This window comes from Dipteris shenzhenensis, chromosome 8, assembly GCF_047967505.1.
Source record: "Dipteris shenzhenensis isolate YYH24624 ecotype China chromosome 8, Dip_SZ_1.0, whole genome shotgun sequence".
NCBI classification, from domain to species: Eukaryota; Viridiplantae; Streptophyta; class Polypodiopsida; order Gleicheniales; family Dipteridaceae; genus Dipteris; species Dipteris shenzhenensis.
Genome location: NC_141603.1, coordinates 20,518,633 through 20,537,039, shown reverse-complemented (window position 1 = coordinate 20,537,039; position 18,407 = coordinate 20,518,633).

The window sequence follows — 18,407 nt, the reverse complement described above, 5'->3', positions numbered from 1 at the left end:
CGAATGAGTTTTAAGCTGAGTTTAAGCTACCTCAATTCTACAAAACATAATCGATTGGATATTTTTATGCTTCTCTTGGTAGCCCATGAGTACTACGCATACCTCGAAAAAGCCTTAGGAAACTGGATTTTGATGAAATTCAAGATTATTCGGATTTTGTGGTGCCAAGAAATTGAAGCTATCACGCAAATAATCAAGCTATCATGGGAAATTTCACTTACGTGCCCATAATTTTGCAACACTTATGATTGCTTCAGCCTAAAATATTGTTATAGAATTGCTCTGGGAGCTAGCCGATGCTCTTTGGCACAAGCTTGTACCCAATCACTAGCGCGATGAATTTCTTGTGGGAGTGCTTCTAGATTATGAGAGCATACAGACATACTGAGCAGCCATCCCAGTCTCAAGAAGGGGGAGAGGATGAGAAATGGAGAGATCAATGGTGTAGAAATCAAAGAGGATGGAGGGGACTTGCAAAGATGCGGCTATAGAAGGATGCGGAGATGAGGCTACAAAAGGAGGAGAAGATGGAATAGCTTTCAGAGGAGATGTTTGCTTGCATCCTTTCTTCTGACCTTACCGCTCTTGACCTATGTCTCTCGTTCATGGCAATCTTCTTCCTTACTCCTCCATCGCTTCTCTATTAGCTCTTCCTCTTCCCTCTTCTCCTTGGATAACTCCTTGTGCACCTTCGAGGCCAACTCGTCCTCACTTTCTTGCGAGGACAAGAATTTATAATGGGACGATTTATGCTTCAAGTTTAAGAAAAGCTTGAAAAGATCTATATGCTTTTACCATTAGATTTGTAGGAAATCAAAGCATATGATTGCGACAAGTCACTTCATGAGGATTTAAAAAAATGAAAGCCTTCTATAGGCTGCCTTGCATAAAGAAACTTCAAGAGGACATTTATATTTATCAAATAAGTGACCCAAATATCTAAACATAATCTTAGAGAAACTTCAATAGGACATTTATATTTATCATCAAATAAGTGACCCAAATATATTTAAAAAAAAGGAAAAATGGCTTATTACTAGGTTTGGAGGTGTCCTTTCTTTCTAGAGCCTTATAACTGTAAAATGCATAGCACAAGAACTTCATATACAAGCATGTACTAAAAGGCTTAATGTTCTACAAGAAGAGGAGACAGAGTATATATATGTGGTTCTCTTTTCAACTTGTAATTAAAAGACTTACCAATAGTTTGAGTCTAAAAAACAAAATTAAGAAGACTTTTGGAGTGATAAACGGGACTCTGGTGTATGGCATGTCAATTGGTTTTAGGACAAGATCAATCAAAGATATATAAACTAATGCCATATGCATGTGTGCATAAATATATGTGGGCATGCACACAATCATGCATCATCAAAGTGAAAATCATAGTTTAGGAACAAGGGTGCATGTATGCATGAAAGCACTGGCTCTCGCTTGTGAGTTGTACGGGTCTCTAGGTACTATTAATTGTTTAGTAAAAAACAATAAAAAAGGAATGCTTTGAGCACCCGCAAGATTCATTAGGCTTATTCTTTGAGCACTCGCAAGATTCATTAGGCTTTGCAGTTCCAAGGTTCTATACTTATTTGCATGCGTAAAAAAGAAAATTGACTAGAGGCTGGAAAAGTAAGTTTTTGTTTTAGGGCTAGTAAAATAATGGAAGGCAAGCGGGTGCTATTTTCCTCTGGACATTGGAAACCGTGCTAGGAATCGGTATGCACTATAGACAGGGTCGTGATTAGTCTAGTACGCTTGTGTTGTTCTAAAGAAACTACTCATCAAAGGTGCATTTGTCCCAATGTGGTCGATTTGAGACCTGTAAATTGTTGCAGAGGTTCTATTCCCTAATTGCAGATGATTTTCTTCCACGAAAATTTTTAGCTCTAGTTGCTTTTGAGAAGCTTGTAGCATATTAATATTGAAATCTCCCAGCACAAAAGTTGGACAAAGTGATGGTCTTTGTTGTAGCACACGTGGGGATTTGTTCCATGAAACTTTGGAGGTTGCATGCTTAGGTACAATATATTTCCAGTATAAACATTGCTTGCCTTGGATTCCAGTCAGAAGTGTGCCATGGCCATTTCAAGGTTGGTCATTATAAACATTTCGTGTGAAACCAAACAAATCCTCCGTTTGTATAAAAGTGATGTACCCATTCCTCCAAATGCTATAAAAGTAGCGAATGTTGCTGTGTTGATAGAGTTCAGGGTCCATAATTCTAGTTTCATTAAGGCAAAGCAAGTCGGAGGCTTGGATGTTATAGTCCTCATTAATATCTTCGTAATGCAAATGTAAAGAGTAAGTATTTAACATTTGCATAATGATATGTGTTGGGCTCCAGTTTTTGAGACAAGGGACATCGAATTGCCAAGCTGTAGTTGTATTTCTTTCCATTTCAATGGGGCCACAATTATATCCACATGGAAATGTTTGCTATTCAAGGGTTTGAGGAGATAAAGGTTTTCTTTAAAACGTACTCTTGAGATTGATGTATATGCGATATCGTGTTGTGGACGACCTGTAGGTCCAAAACACAATGTTTCTACTCTTGAGACCTATGCACATCTTGTTGAAGTCGATTGAATTGGAAACTATGTTTGTGAAACGACATAGTTGCTGTTGCTCCCTATTAGTGAGATTGGCAATATTGGAATCTAGGATTGTTCAATATGATTTTCGTACAAGTGATGAGTTTATTGACGTGCATGCTCCAATGGCAGGGCTAGAGAATTGCACCCACATAAGTGCATTTGAGTTAGATGTTGTTATAGTCTTGAAGTGGCTGTCAGCTCCATTCACAAGACCATCAGCTGTGTTGTAGTTCCATGCACAAAGCTCGACAATGATATTCAGTTTTTGCTTGATGTCTTTATGCAGGCCAATAGTCTTGCTGGGGTCATTTGGTAAGGAAAGAGTGCCATAGCAATTGCCATGTCTTTTATCCACCGTTTGGAGAGTGTAAATGTCACCGCTTGTATGATGGAACACCATTTCATTATGCACATGTACTAGCTTGTTTGTGTAGAACAGATGAGGTACCATTAAATCTAGTGGCGGCATAAGGTAACATATCAAATTGATTGTGTCAATGTCTTGCTTTGTGTGTTCATTTGGAATTTGTTTAAGATGTTCACTTTTTGGCACATGACAGTGGGGTGAGTTGGTAGCACTTGATCTGTTCTTTCCAAAAAATTTGCTTTAAATCGTTTCGTTGTTGGAATACCCATTTTTCATACACAAAGGGTAGCTGGTATAAGTCTCCTATCATTACGATGTCCAAGCCCCCAAACTAAATGTTGTGAACATGCTTGATGGCACAATAACTGCTTATCCCACAAGTTAAGTATGCATTTCCCAATGAGTGATACCTCCTCCAGGATAACGGTTCGGAGGTCCAAGTACTGTTTTGTGAGCTTGTCTAGTTTGCCAGCTACCAATTTAGGCAAATTTTTGCTATTCATCGGTATATTCAATGTGGCATGGAGAGATGCGCTGTTCATATGGCAAGTGGCTCTTCTTATGTGAACCATTTTTCATATTTTCGTAGTCAATGGGTCAGAGGTAGAAACTTCATTACATAGATGCAAATGCACGCCTTTGTTCAGCATTCACTCGTTGTACTTGGGAGAAATGTTCTTTTATGGGAGATTAATTCTATCAGAAGATGTAGGTATTGGTAAGTGTCAGCACCTTCTCTTTTTTTATTGTTTCTTACTTCTGGACAAGGAATGTCTATTGGTTGATCTTTGACAAAATCATAATACATCATGTCTACCATATCGGATGACTTAAGCAAAATAGCATTATTGAACGTTTCAGCCCATACATTCTCATTTGCATTCATAGCCATCTCATGCACTGGTTGCTCGAAGTTTCTCCCAAGCTTTGGTGTTTTGATCGTTTGGATCTATCTGAAAATTGATTTTTTAGTGCACCTCGTCAATCTGATGGGCGTGTTTGCTGTAAGAATCTTGCCATGTTTCCTGTGACCATTTTAAAGTTTCTTCTGATTCATGATAAGGAACGTAACGAATTAGTTGTTCCCTAAAATAGTTTTCTAAGTCTCGATGCTAATCAAAATGTGTGAACTTAATCACCTGTGGTTTCTTTTGCCTTTTGTGGGTTGTTCTCTTGTATTCCGATACAAATTTTACAAGCAAAATGTCTTGCTATAGTCATGCCACATAGCAATCTATAATTGAAGCACACATGATGTCGGTTCAGTCATCGGGTAATGTTTGCAAGACTTTATCAGGTTTTAGCATAGCTACACACTGTTGCAATGGTGTTGTATTTATGAATTGTATTGTACAAGAAGCATGGTGCATTGGTAGTGAGAGGATTATGTAGAATGCCTGCTACGCCGACATCTATTGCAAGTTAAAAAATGCTGCTCCCATTTTCTTAATTCAATCAATAATTAGGTTAACTTGTTTTAGGGTTAAGCATGTCATTGTTGTCTTGGTTTGATTTCTTTATAATATCGTTGAATTCTTTAGTTACTGTGTTGTCCACCTTTGTGAGGTAGGAAGTGCAATATACTACTGTTGCTACATATGGGTCTAATATGAATTGAGCATCAGTGTTGGCATCCCATAATGGTGCTAGCAACTTTACAAATGGGTTTGTCCAAGCATCTAATGGCTTCCTCTATAGAAAATTGCATTGGCCACTTAAACTTTTCTCACAAACATAGTGTATATTCTTCCTTGGTTAGTCTTAATTTACTTGAAAAATCTACTAAACTATGCAGTGAAGTAGAGGCTATGTCATTCAAGTCCCTATACATGTTCTCAAGAGTACATTTGATATGCAAGGAGTTGTCATGGAGAGGTTCCAAGATTGTTGTTTCATCCATTGGTGGTAGTGGGAAATGAAATCTGCATATTGCCTTAACCTTTTTTGGCATGGGTGTGTACGTCTATGGCATTGTGCTGCTTGCCACAACTCAAGGAGCAATGCTAGATCATAGGATATGTATTGTTTCTACTGGCTCACTTGATTTACCCATAAAAAATAGGGTCCCCCTCCACCCAAAGGAGGGCATGATCATGCTCGCTCCCACAGTTTTGAAATTTGTCCCACGAAGTAGAAATCTGTGATCTTCCTAAAGTACTATGAATTAGCCTTTAAAAGCTTTAACAAGGCTTTTATGCGGTGATCATAATACTGCAAACAAGTGATAGAGTCATTGTGGACCAATTGGTGCATTGGAAGCTCATTTTTGTCAATGTTGCACCTACTTGGCTGCAACTTTGTCAATCCATCCAACAACGCTTACCAATTCCTATCCCCACTTGCAAATGTCATGAAGAAAGTCAGTAGGCCTAGTTGGTAAATCATTGCAAATATCTTTTTTTGCTTTCTTCACTACAGCCAACCATGATGCATTTGCGTGACTTCGCATTTGATTTCCTGCGATGATCGTAATGTGTGTGGGCATATGCAACCAAATATGCGGAGATGCCCAATGCATGGCTTGTATCCAGTGAACCCAATACTGATTTGGAAGATGCTTCTCACTAAGCATTGCTCTAGCACTATCTGCCAAAGTACCATTCTTCCTTTCAACTCTTGCATTCTATTGAGGAGTATTTGCACAAGTAAATTATTTTCGAATGCCGTGACTTCTGCAAAAGTTCATGAATGCTTTCAAGTTCTCGATAACCAATATCTGATTTCAAGAGAACATCTAAGTTGGGTTTGTTTTTGAAATCCTTAGCTATTATGACCCTACTGTTTAGGTGTGCCTATTGCATATGAATCCACACCGAACTAGCAACAAAGTTTATTAAGATCTTTACTACTTTGAAGAAAAGATTTTAGATGTGTGTTGCCAACAAAGTGATGGTCCTTGTGCAACATCTCCGGTTTTACTGAGAGTCCAACCATACAAAATATTTATACTAGGAGGAGGAGCAGTTGAGTTGTTAGTGTTCTGTCAGATCTTTGTATTATTTAATAGCCACAATGAGCAGCTATATGAGCTCCCCTACCAATTCAAAAGCCATATTGAGGGGTTGAGAAATTACGATACTTTGTACAAGTTCTTGAACATTACAATGTGATGATCCAATGAAGGTAGGTACTCATATTGAACCCAATGATGACATATTCTATAGAGGGTTTTGTGCAATCTTTGGATCTAGATGGCGCAAAACCTAAACATTATATAGCTTCATTGGAAAAGTTGACACAGTTGGGTTTTCTATGTAGGCATGATTTGCTATATTATGCCTTTGTGCTTATGAGATTTAAAGATGTGCCTACATCAAAACACTAGATTGTTGCACATCAAGCAATCCTTTACCTCCAAAAAACAAGTAAGCTTGGATTAACATATGATGGGTCTACTACGCAAAAAAGGCTATTGGATGAGATGAAAAGCACACCCGTTTTCCCATGGACCTTCTTGTTGCTACCTACAACCTTTTTTTTTGGCTAGGTTCATCCACATGTTTGCATTTCTTGCTAGACATATGTCTTTGTGCCACTTGCTTTTGGTTGCACGTTTTTGCCGTGTTTCAGTCTACTATTATTGTTTCTAGGAGTTTGTACCGTTGCATAGTCAGATTGATTTGCACATGTCTATATCTGCCAATATGCATCAGTTGGCAACTGGCTGTGTTTATGTAGACATCCCTATATCATCTATCAAGTCTGTAAAGCTATTGCCACCTAGCTCTCTATTGCTAGCTTCCCTACACTTGTTGCCACTCCTTGCTATCTACACTCCCATCTTGTAGCACTGCTCTATGCCAATTTATTTGGCTAGACTTTTTATTTGTTGTGTTAGCCCAATTCTACCAATTCAATCTTTTGTGCTCTTGCTACTCCAACCTTTTCTACATATATCTGTTGGCGTGTCTACCCACATTTTTGTAATTTGGACTTGTTGTGTATCTTTGCACATGTTTGTATAGTTTGGCCTTTTTGTGGCTCTACTCATGACATGTGATGCCTTGACTTCCACACCACACATTTGTCACTAGCTCAATTGTTTGTGCTCATCTGTTGTGTATAGGACAGCTATGCCTTTTGCTACTTTGCATGTGCTAACTTACTGGTCCCATCTTGTTAGTTGTCTTCGTCTTGGATCTTGCACTTCCAATTGTGGGTGTAGTTGTTGCCTTGATACTTGCTTAAAGTGTGGATACCTAACACCTTGTACATTGTAAGAATTTGGAGCTTTGTGTCAGACTTCACCTTGCTACCACATGGTAATGCTCATCAACTTGTACCAAGCTCACGTACAGCTAAAACATAAGTTCTAATACCATGTCAAGATTTTGGACATGTGGGAGAATTCAACGGCGGAGCTATGAACAAAGGTACCACCTAGCTATTCCAAGGACCTCAACCCCTTAAAAAGGATCAGGGGTGTTGGAGGCCTTCTCCATCGAGGCTTCATATACCTTGATACCTATGGGATTAATCCCTTGCACACTTTTGCCACTTGTGACATCTATGAGAGGTTTTACTTAGCCCTCTCCTTCCTCCTTGCACCTTCATACACTCACGCATGATTTCATGCAATCTAATAGAAGCTTTCTACATTTGCACAAGAGGTTGAAAATTTATACGAGAGGTGGAAGATGTGCATGGCCTCAAGCTCTAGTACTTGGTGCATTTTGCAATATCAATCCTTTCTAATCTTTGAGGAAGGATGAAATCTTCTTTGCTTTATCATTCCGTAGCTTGATAGCTCTTTGTCAAAGCTGCTTAGTGTTAAGGGGTATGGAGAAGTAGATAGCTAAGAGTCCCATCATTTTCACTTTGCTTTGTCCTAACTGGTGCACAACAAGTAGTGTTTTTGCTCGTGAGTCCTTGATGCAATGGGCTTTGGTGGGTGCTCAATCTCCACCTTGATGCTTAGTCAGCCATAATGTAAAGAAAGAGTAACTTTGCCATTGTTAATGTTTTTAACACATTATAGTAACTTTTCTTGTATTGATGTTTTAGAGAGACTACTCATTACAAAAAAATTGGGCTAAAAAATGGGCACTTTAGGGAATTACTAAAATGTCAAAGGCCTAGATAGGGCCTAGATAAGGGAATATGCAATCCTATAAAGAGATCATTGCATGTGGACTTCTTCATAACAGAGGCTCCCCAATTCTAGAAAAAATCATGTTTTTTCCAAAATACCTAAAAAAAGTAGTTGGCTCTTCACAATAAAAAATTGCCTTTGGTAGGCCTAGCCTGACCATGTCAGGCCTCCTTGTCTTCCTCACATCCAAACAATCCCCTAACTAGAACTATGCTCAAATTTTCCTTTTCATTCAGCCATCTGGCCCAAAACTTTGACTTCCAAAGTAGCTCTCGTATTGTTCTCTCTCTTCCAAAACATTTAACCTCTTCCAAATCGATTCTCTCAGTGGTCTCTCTCTTCCATGCACTCAAAAAACACATTTCTGCCACCAACTAGTAGCTTGTTTTAAACTCCTTCATTCCACTCTTGATTAGTCATTTTCCCTCCTCTTTGCTCACATTTTTCTTCCACTTGCAAAAATATCTTAGAGAAACTCTTGTCCAAGATCCATTCATGTCTCTTCTCTCTTATTTTGGCATCACTTCTATTCTCTCTATGTGCGTGCGTGCATGGAGTGAGTGAGTGAGTGAGTGAGATGTTGCCCTTGGTATAGGTGGTGCCATAATCAAGTGTGCCTTTGATGTATTTCAGCACCCGCATCCCTGCCCTCTAATAGGTTGCCCTCTAGCTCCTCTTCTCTTTGCTATAGCTGCAGATGCACTAGGATGCCTTGTCAATGATGAACTAGAAAAGGGCAGAGTGAAAGGAATTCAAGTGGAAGGGGGCAGACAGATTATGAGCTAGCAATTCGTAGACGACACAAATCTAATGCCACACAATGACAAAGAGTCAGTGCAGGTCACTCTGGAATGCTTAAATACCTTTTGCACGACATCAGGATCCAGAATAAATCACGATAAAATAGGGATATATGGCACTTTGTGCCCTCCCCCCCTCTTACTTTATAATAAGGGGTGTAAAGAGATCAGAAAAGGAGAGGTCTTCAGATTACTAGGAATTCCTATGGGATTCTGATGCACTATGCAGGATAGATGGGACTGGGTCTTAGACAAGGTCAAAATCAAGGTGAACAGATGTGGCAAGGGCTACAACCGAGACTCTAGCAAGAAGAAAGAAAGTCTACGGCCAGATTCATGATGCAATGGATCATAAAGGCAGTGCAGAACCCGGATAAGGAGGGGGCTATTCCTTGATGTAACATGCTCATTCTTGTAAAGCCACCTAGCTAGTACTTTGATTTCCCCCCCCCATCCTTCCTTTCAAATAAAGCATGACTCTCTTCCCTTGATGTTACCATCTCTACATTCCATCTCCCATCATGTACGTGCTCCTCTTCCCCCTCTTCCTTCCCCCTTGTGCCATAGTCTCCCTCTTCATTCCCACCCCTCTTAATCCCTTTTCCCCACCTATGTTAATGCTTCTCCCCCACGTTCCCTTTTCCTCCATGGCCCTAGAGCATCGCCATGCCTAGCGTCTAGCCTCATGCCTTGATTTCTTTTCTAGTTAATAGAAGTGGTGTGGTTGCTGGGATCCAAATCTCCACGGCTTGTGGTGTAAAATTCATTACTCCTACAGCTGGGTGTAGTTCTACAACACCTTCCATGTGCGGTCCTTTGCTTCTACGCCTCCAGTTTGTGTGCCTTCTGCGAATCTTCTGGTCGTACCAGGCACATCTACAAAATTGTAACACCCGCATACCCCCTGGTTGCAGTTGGCACATGTGCGCATTGCGGACAGATCACGATTGTTTTTTTGAGTTCCTACATCTTCTGGTGCATCTGTGCATCGTTGATAGATCACGACTATTTTTCTGAGTTCTTGCATCTTCTGGCGCATCTACGCATCGCGGACAGACTTTTTGTGCTTCTGCAAAAGATTTCGTGCCCCTATCCTCCTCCTCCTCCTCTTCTCTTTCTCTTTCTCGCGTCGCGGACAGATCGTGACTGTTTTTCTGAATTCCTATGTCTTCTGGTGCATCTGCGCATTGCGGACAGATCGTGATTGCTTTTTTGAGTTTCTGTGTCTTTTGGCACGTCTACGCGTCGCGAACAGACTTTCCAAGCTTCTGTAAAATTTCTGGCGCCCCTATCCTCCTCTTCTTCTTCTTCTCTTTTTCTTCTCTTCTCTTCTCTTCTCCTCTCTTTTTATTAAGGAGTGGGAATTGAACCCAAGACCTCCTCCCCATTCACAAAAGAAAGACTTACCATTAGGCTAGCAAATAGGAAGTGATGAAAGTGTAATGATATTGCTTATATGGTGAAATCTCCTAACTTTCTAATCGTAGGGAGTTTCCTCTTGCTGTAAAAAGCAAAAGTACATTTCATGTGCTCTATTTATATCTCATACTAGATCGCAAATTCTAGACTTTTTCAAGTTCACTCTTTGGATGCACGCCACACAAGGAGGGTGGATATTTATGTCACTTCTCAATGAGTTCATGGATTTGGTGCTTCGTCCTCCGCTCATTACAACTACCAATTGGCAAGATCTCTTTCTTGATCTTCATGTCGATCTTCAACAACTGATTGTACAAGGCATTACGCGAGGAGACGATAGGTGGGATGATATACAGTGGATGGTTCAAGGTGAAGAATTAGTAATACACTGGAAGGGCTTTATTCCAATTCTACTCACTATACGGTGATCAAGCTACTTGCTGCATCGGAAGTAATTAAAAGGGTGAAATTCTTCCAAGGGTGGGATGATCCACAAGCTTGGGGGGAGATTTGGTGCTTCTTCTTATTAATTCCTGTGGATAAGCTCATCTTCAATGATTTCTTCTCGACCTCACTACAAAGGTTTCTAGGGCTCAGCTACGGTCGGTAATGTTTCGACCAAGGAATCCCTTTGTACCTAATCAACCCTTTGTGCCACATTTTGAGCTTCAAGTTGTAATTCTTTTTGGTCTAAAGGTTAACTATCAACAAAGGATTGCAAGTTTATTTGGTACTGAATGTCTTGCTCAAGTATTGAATTCTCCCCACCCTCTCCTTCTACCTATCTTGGACTACCAAGAAACCTGGGATGTTCGGATTTTAGTCTTGGTGTGATGACATCTTGGCTCCTTCAATTTGACGGTGCCTACAAACCTTCGACCAAGGCTGCTAGTGTGGGTGTGAAGCTCACTTCACCAGGGGGTGAGGTGTATTGTTATAGCAAGTCTGCACCAACATGTACTTACAACCAAGCTGAGTACTTAGCACTCATTTTTGGGCTACAAAAGGCACAAGAACATTGCATCAAGCAACTTGAGGTGCAAGGAGATTCTCAACTCGTGTGTGAACAAGTTAGTGGAAGGTGAAAGGTGCAGAGCGAAGGCTTGGTTCCACGACATAAACAAGCATTGGAACTTTGCCAACAATTTGAAGAGGTGAAAATTCAGCATATCCCTCGAGCTCAAAATTTAGTTCTCTTGGCACGTGAAGCTTGTACTTCAATCATGTGTGAAGCGAGTGGAAGCACTGCCCCAACAAAGCTGCAAGCCACGAAAGAGGGTGATCATTTGTAAGGAATGCAAAGGTTGTGGTCATCATGAAACTAAGTGTTGGGCATATTTGATACAAGTTTATCGACTTCGGAAGATCATCAGAAAGGTCATCAAGGACATTTCTCAAAAGGATGTTAGACTGCACACCCCTTGAAGAAATAACATGGCGACTATAAGAACTGGAAGAAGCTGAAGGTGATGTGCAAGCTCTCCAACTATTTACATTTGTCATGGCATTCTTGTTTGCCTTGATGAACAACCTCATGCAGTGCCGCGTCTCTAACCCTCGCTTGTAAAGATGGATGCAATATCTATTAGATATTAATGCTCCACTCTCGTGTAACTATGCAGGAACTAGCTAACTCTACTTGTAAGCCCCCCATATGAGGAGAAGGCATTTGAGTAGCTCGATTATCCGGTAGATCCTAGTTTGGATGGGGGCCATGTGTGGCCTGATGGTTGGACGGAGGTGGCACACTACCAACTAGGCTACATGCAAGTGCGGGAAGGCATCCCATGACTGACCGCACTGAGGGTAGACAAAGCATTTCCCGGGGCAGCCCACTCTCGGGTTGCGAGGCCCGTTTGGAGCCCCAGATGATCGCAGATGGTCTGGGCTGAATGAAAACCATAGGTAAGTTGCTCTGTTTTGTGCACCAGTTCTATCATGTGGTCGGTGGCCTATTTTGAGACCGACCCCCAGTCGGCCGTTTTGGTCAAAGTGGGTCGGTCACCCAATTGGGTCTAACCGACTACTAGTGGTGGCTATATAAGAGCAAGCTCATGAAGCCCATTTCATCACTAGCTATAGCAACCCTGATTCCTTAACATCTAGCCTCCGTCCTCTATTGTTTCTAGATCGCCATCAAAGCTTCTCTCACAGGAGCGCACGGCTGGGAGGCAGCGCCATCTATTGTATCAGTTCTACATTAATCAAAATTTTGATTCTCCATACTATCTACTTTCTCTCTTGTGTACGAGATCCTGTTATCTGTTGACCACAGACGTATTGTTTTCTTACAATAGCATGAGGGTTGGTCCTTTTAAGATTGTCTATGAGCTATTCTATGCTGAAGATTCTTCCCGTGTAGTATTTCACAATACACCAGTCACACCCTACCCTACCTATGTGTGTTTTGTGGATGTATCTTCACCTGATTTTCAGTTCAAGCTAACTCTTTCCATTGTTTGCCAATAGATAAGCCTTATTTCGTCTCTCTCTTTTCCATTTTCCAAGCATGGCTGACATTCTCATGTTCTGTGGATGGGTTGAAGAAAATCCAAATGAGTATCTTGTGGCCTTCAAGTGCCGTTGTGTTTCTCTCAACTTTCTTACTAAAGATAGATGGCCATTTGTTCTTCCCACATTTCTAGAGGGTTTGGCTCAAGTGTGGTATGAGAAGCAGGCCGAAGACGTTCGCCAAAGCTGGCCAAGGTTGACAGCATCGATGATTGAGTATTTCGACAAAGAAGAGGAGCCGGAGAATGTGTACCTGCAGGTGGCAAATAGGTGAGACGGCGCATCGATATGTGGATCGAGCGACCATGCTCCTGGACCGTTTAATTGCCATGCAAGAGGACAATGCCGAATTTTGAGTTGGAATGACTCAGCATGTGTTGGGCTACCTTGTAGTAGGAGCAAGTGATGAATTCCACCTCAAGCTTAAATGGGAGAATCTAGAAACCATGGTGCTAGCACATGAGATTGCTCAAAAGTTTGATAAAGTTCAATTTGACCCCGCTTCAAAGAAGATGGTTGCCCTTCCACAACCCCCTCAATTCTTGCAACAACAACCTGGGGGGTCCAACTCAGGGGCATACCCCCACCCCTCATCAAGGATGTATCCACCACCTCCACCTCAAATGTATCGTCCTCCCTTAGATGCTTACCCTCAACAAGGTGTATATCCTCACCCTCCACTTGGAAAATTTCCCCAACCTCGCCCATAAGCCCCCCTCCTTCCTACTCCCCCGGCCCCTCTTGCTAAAGGACCCAGAGTCAACGACCTAGCCAAGGCCCTGAATGAAGATCTTTGACTTGAGGTGGTAGGCATTAGAAATCAAGCCAATCACCCTCCAAGAGAACGTGCCAATGTTGTGTGCTATGAGTGCCACCAGAAGGGTCATTATCACACTGAATGTCCCAACATTCCAAGGGTGAATCTTCTAAGTGGATCAGGCACTGAGGATTTTGACATAGAGGTCCTTGATCTCAGGAAGAGAAGTCGAACCACCTTGGACCCCTCTCCAAATCGTGGAACGGGCTGCCCCAGGAAGAGGGTGTCCTTCTCAGAGCCCTCAAATGCTGAGATGGCAGACCCACCAACAGAGAAGACTAAAAGATTGTGCAGGAGAAAGTGGTCACCCTCGGATTTTACTATCGGCTCAGGGCAAGAAGACTATTCGATCGTTCAGGACCTACTCATCGGTCTTTGAGTGGAGGAGTTCTCAGAAGAAGAAGTTTACATGGTGAGGGTGTCTCCGACCCTGCCACCCACAGAAAAGGTAACAACTCATCCTCAACTGCTTGAATCTATGCTTTCCCTTGACCTCACTCTAAGTGAGAAAGATGAGTTCCTAGAAATGTTCAAAGATTTCCCTGACCTCTTCGCAACTAGTTACCACCACCTTAGCCATGTGATTGCCATAGAACACAAGATAGAGCTGAAATGCCATAGAACACAAGATAGAGCTGAAGCCTGATGCTAAGCCAGTTGCTTAGAAGTATCGGAGGTTAGGGCCCCTATAGACTGACGCTTTGCACTTAGAGTTGCGAAAGCTTGTAGAAGCTAGGTTTATTGTTCTGGTCAACAATACTAAATGGGTTTCACCAGTGGTAGTCACCCCAAAGAAAAACAACAAGTGGCGGGTCTGCATCGACTATAAGAAACTCAATGCGGCCACCAAGAGGGACCATCATCCTTTGCCCTTTCAAGACCTCATTCTTGAGAAGGTAAGTGGTCATGAGATGTATACTTTCTTTGATGGTTACTTTGGGTTTTATCAAATCATAATTGCCGAGGAGGATGTGCTTAAAGCCACATTTGCCACACCTTGGGGGACATTTGCATTCAAAGTAATGCCATTTGGCCTCACCAATGCTCCTGCTACCTTTCAAAGATTTATGCAAATGGTGTTTGCTCCTTATTTGGGGGTTTTCTTGGAGGTGTTTTTAGATGATTTCTGTATATTCTCGGCACGTAAGGAGCACGTCATGAAGGTTAGGTTGGCCTTCCAAAGGGTCAATGATGCAAATGGCAGTCTCAACCCTGATAAATACACCATTGGGGCCACTCAAGGGAGGTTACTGGGGCATATTGTCTCATTCGAGGGCATCAAGCCTGACCCCGAGAAGGTAGAAGCTATCCTCAAGCTCTCCCTGCCAACAACCAAATGTCCGCTCATTTGTCAATCTAGCAGGATACTATCACTGCTTCATTGATCAATATGCTGCTTTGACGTGACCCATGACTATGCTATTAAAAGATGGGGTTGATTTCTCTTGGGATGAGGATTGTGATCATGGGTTTGTACAAATCAAGAGTGTTCTGGCTTCAGAACCCATTCTACACAATCCTGATTGGTCAAAGACTTTCTATATCAATCTTGGGTTTGGTGAGCACACTCTGGTGGGTATTCTTCTCCAGCAAGGGGAGGATCGGTTCATGTATCCCGTCTGATTTGCTTCTTGACAATCTCCATTTTGCACCTTTTTGCCCAACCACTTGGAGGGCTGAATTATCCTCCTACAGGTCTAGAGTCCTTTTGGTTGGAGAGACCCTTCATATACCACATGCAAGGAAATAGAGAATGATCGTCGCTGCTGGTCGCCATTTCTCGAATTCTATCGAAGCTCTCTTTCATGTATTCTCCTTCTCTACTCCACCTCTTTCTAATTCCTTTTAGGGAAAGCTTTCCAATACTTTGGACTCTCTTGTGTTCAAGTTTGAGTAGAAGTGGTTGTATATTTGAGGAGAACAAAGCAAAGAACCAGTCAATGTTGATGAAAATCCAACTAGCAACTTGCACGACCATTCCATACACCGTCTACTTCAGAAGTGCGCCTATATTAGAGCTTTCGTTTGAGCCAAAAAGCCCTATTTTCTTTACTCTAAAGAAGGAGATCTAAGCCCTCAAAGATCAGGCCTCTGTTTTGGATAGTTTTGACAGTGTTGTGAATTTGGTGCTACATTAGATGCTACTTTGGCATTTTTGATATTTTAAAGTGTTAAATAGCATCAGTACAATTGTGGCTACAACTTTATTTCAGGTTTCTATACCTGGATTTGCTTGGAATACTTTCATTTAGCCACTTGTATGAAGCATGCAAGTTGAAGTATCATTTCCACTATGATTTTTATTATGGAATTTGGTTACAAGACTTTGCTACACCAAATGCTTGTACTTTGAAGCTTTTCAATTTTTTCTAGCCTTGTAAGAGAGTAGACACTGCCCAATTCTTGGGTTAGATCCTCTCATGGTTTGCTTATGCAAAATATGTGGAAAGACAGATCATGAAGCAATGTTTTGTTATGCTACAATGGAAGAGAATGCCAACATGGCTTCCTTGTTGCAGATTGCCAAGATAATGGTTGCCAAGAAGGAAGTAATTACAAAACCAAAAACTGCTAATTTACTTTCGGTTGATGTGCCTCCACAAAATGAGGCCTCCTATGATGATTATGCTTTTTGAACCAGCTCCACATATGCTCCATATCTCTCTTTTATGTTGAGTCAAGGTAGTCTGCCTAGATAGTCCTCCAAAATGAATGGAATAAACTATTGTGTTCTTTGTAAACACCTATGGTCACCATATGATGTAGGCCATGTGTATGTGTTTAGCTCCATGGTACCTCCTACAAACATTGTGTGCAGGGGAGATAACCATTGGGGGATCTTATGTATCCCTTTGTTTGACTTCACACCCTTGGGAACCCTTGCTAGCATGAGATCCTAGCCATAGATTTATCCTTGACCACCATGAGATGGCTTGAGACACTATGTGACTAGATGTATCCTTGACATAGCCTGAGGCATTCCCTTGAGGGGGGGTTTGTTGGGATATCTCAAGGTGTATGCCCCAGGCACACCTTCGGTTCTATGTGTGTGCACTAGAGGCACAGTGAGGTGCCCATAAGCACTATTAGGTGGTGGTAGATGCCACATAGGCTGATTGAGAGATTCTAGGAGCTGATTGAAGAGATGATTATGGAGCTTGGTGGCTCATGTAGAGGTGCCAACATATGGACCATACCCTTCTTCATTCTATAAGCATTCTCTTGTTTTGTGTTCAGCTCCATGCTTTCCTTTCACTTCTCCAACATATATTGGATTATTCCCTCCATGTAGGATAGGCCCATGTGGGGGGGGGGTATAGATAGTCCATGGATGCAAGTTAAATAATGGGGAAAGTAGGATGAGGTGGCAAGATTCCTTGTGCCTTGTCCTCCAAGATGTTTGAATGTATTGTAAAATTGGGAAGAGACCAAGGGAGTATCATAGACTTAAGATATGGAAGTTGATATATGTGGAATAACCCAGTGTTTCATGCATGTACCAAGCATATTGAAGCAAGCATTATCGCACACAATTGTGAGTGCGTAACCACCTAGCTCACATGGGAGACTCTTCCACACACACTATGCATGTGGGAAGATGTATTTATTGGGAGAGGCCCCCTCACTTGGCTATAAAAGGAGGGGGTTATTCCTTGATGGGACACGCTCATTCTTGTAAAGCCACCTAGCTAGTGCTTTGATTTCCCCCCCATCTTTCCTTTCAAATAAAGCATGACTCTCTTCCCGTGATGTCTCCATCTCTACATTCCTCCACCCATGTACGTATTCCTCTTTCCTCTCTCCCTCTCCCCTTGTGCCATAGTCCCCTTGTTCTTTCCCTCCCCTCTTAATCCCTTTTCCCCACCCATGTTAATGCTCCTCCCCTCATGTTCCCTATTCCTCTATGGCCCTTGAGCGTCACCATACCTATCCGCTAGCCTCTTGTCTTGATTTCTTTTCCGACTAATAGTGGTTATGTGAAGATAGTGGGAGAGAGGGAAGGAGTCTCACTTGCGGCTTTCTCACATACACAATGGGGGAATACACACATCACCCGTATGTTGAAAAACCCAAGTGTCATTTATGACATTCAAAATTGTTCTTGCAACCATCCTGTAGTTCCAAGAGATTTTGCCCATACTTCCAACCCCTTCCCTTCAACCACTAAGAGGTATCTAATAGTTTTATAGAACACTTGAGATATCATCACCTCCTAATACAAAACCATTATTACTATTTGTAGAACACTTGAGATATCATCACCTCTTAATACAAGACCATTCTTACTATTTGTAGAACACTTGAGATATCATCACTCCTTCCCTTCAGCCACTAAGAGGTACCTAATACCTTTGTAGAACACTTGAACCATTCTTACTATTTGTAGAACACTTGAGATATCATCACCTTTTAATACAAAACCATTCTTACGGTTTGTATAACACTTGAGATATCATTACCTCTTAATATAAGACCATTCTTAGTATTTGTAGATCCCTTTAGATATCATCGTCTCTTAATACAAGACCATTCTTACTATTTGAGAGATTAATGGATTAAAGGTTTGAAGCTCATAGGAGACGAAGGAAGAGAAAGTCAGTTTTGACATGAGGACAATAAAACTAATTGGAATATTTTGACTTATGTATTATACCTTTTTGAAGACTATGAATTTAAGTCAGTTTCAACATTAGGATGATAAAACTAATTAGAATATTTTGACTTATGTATTATATATTTTTGAAGACTATGAATTTTAATGAGGAGAGGCATGCACACTACTTAGTAAATACACTAGTACTACTACTAG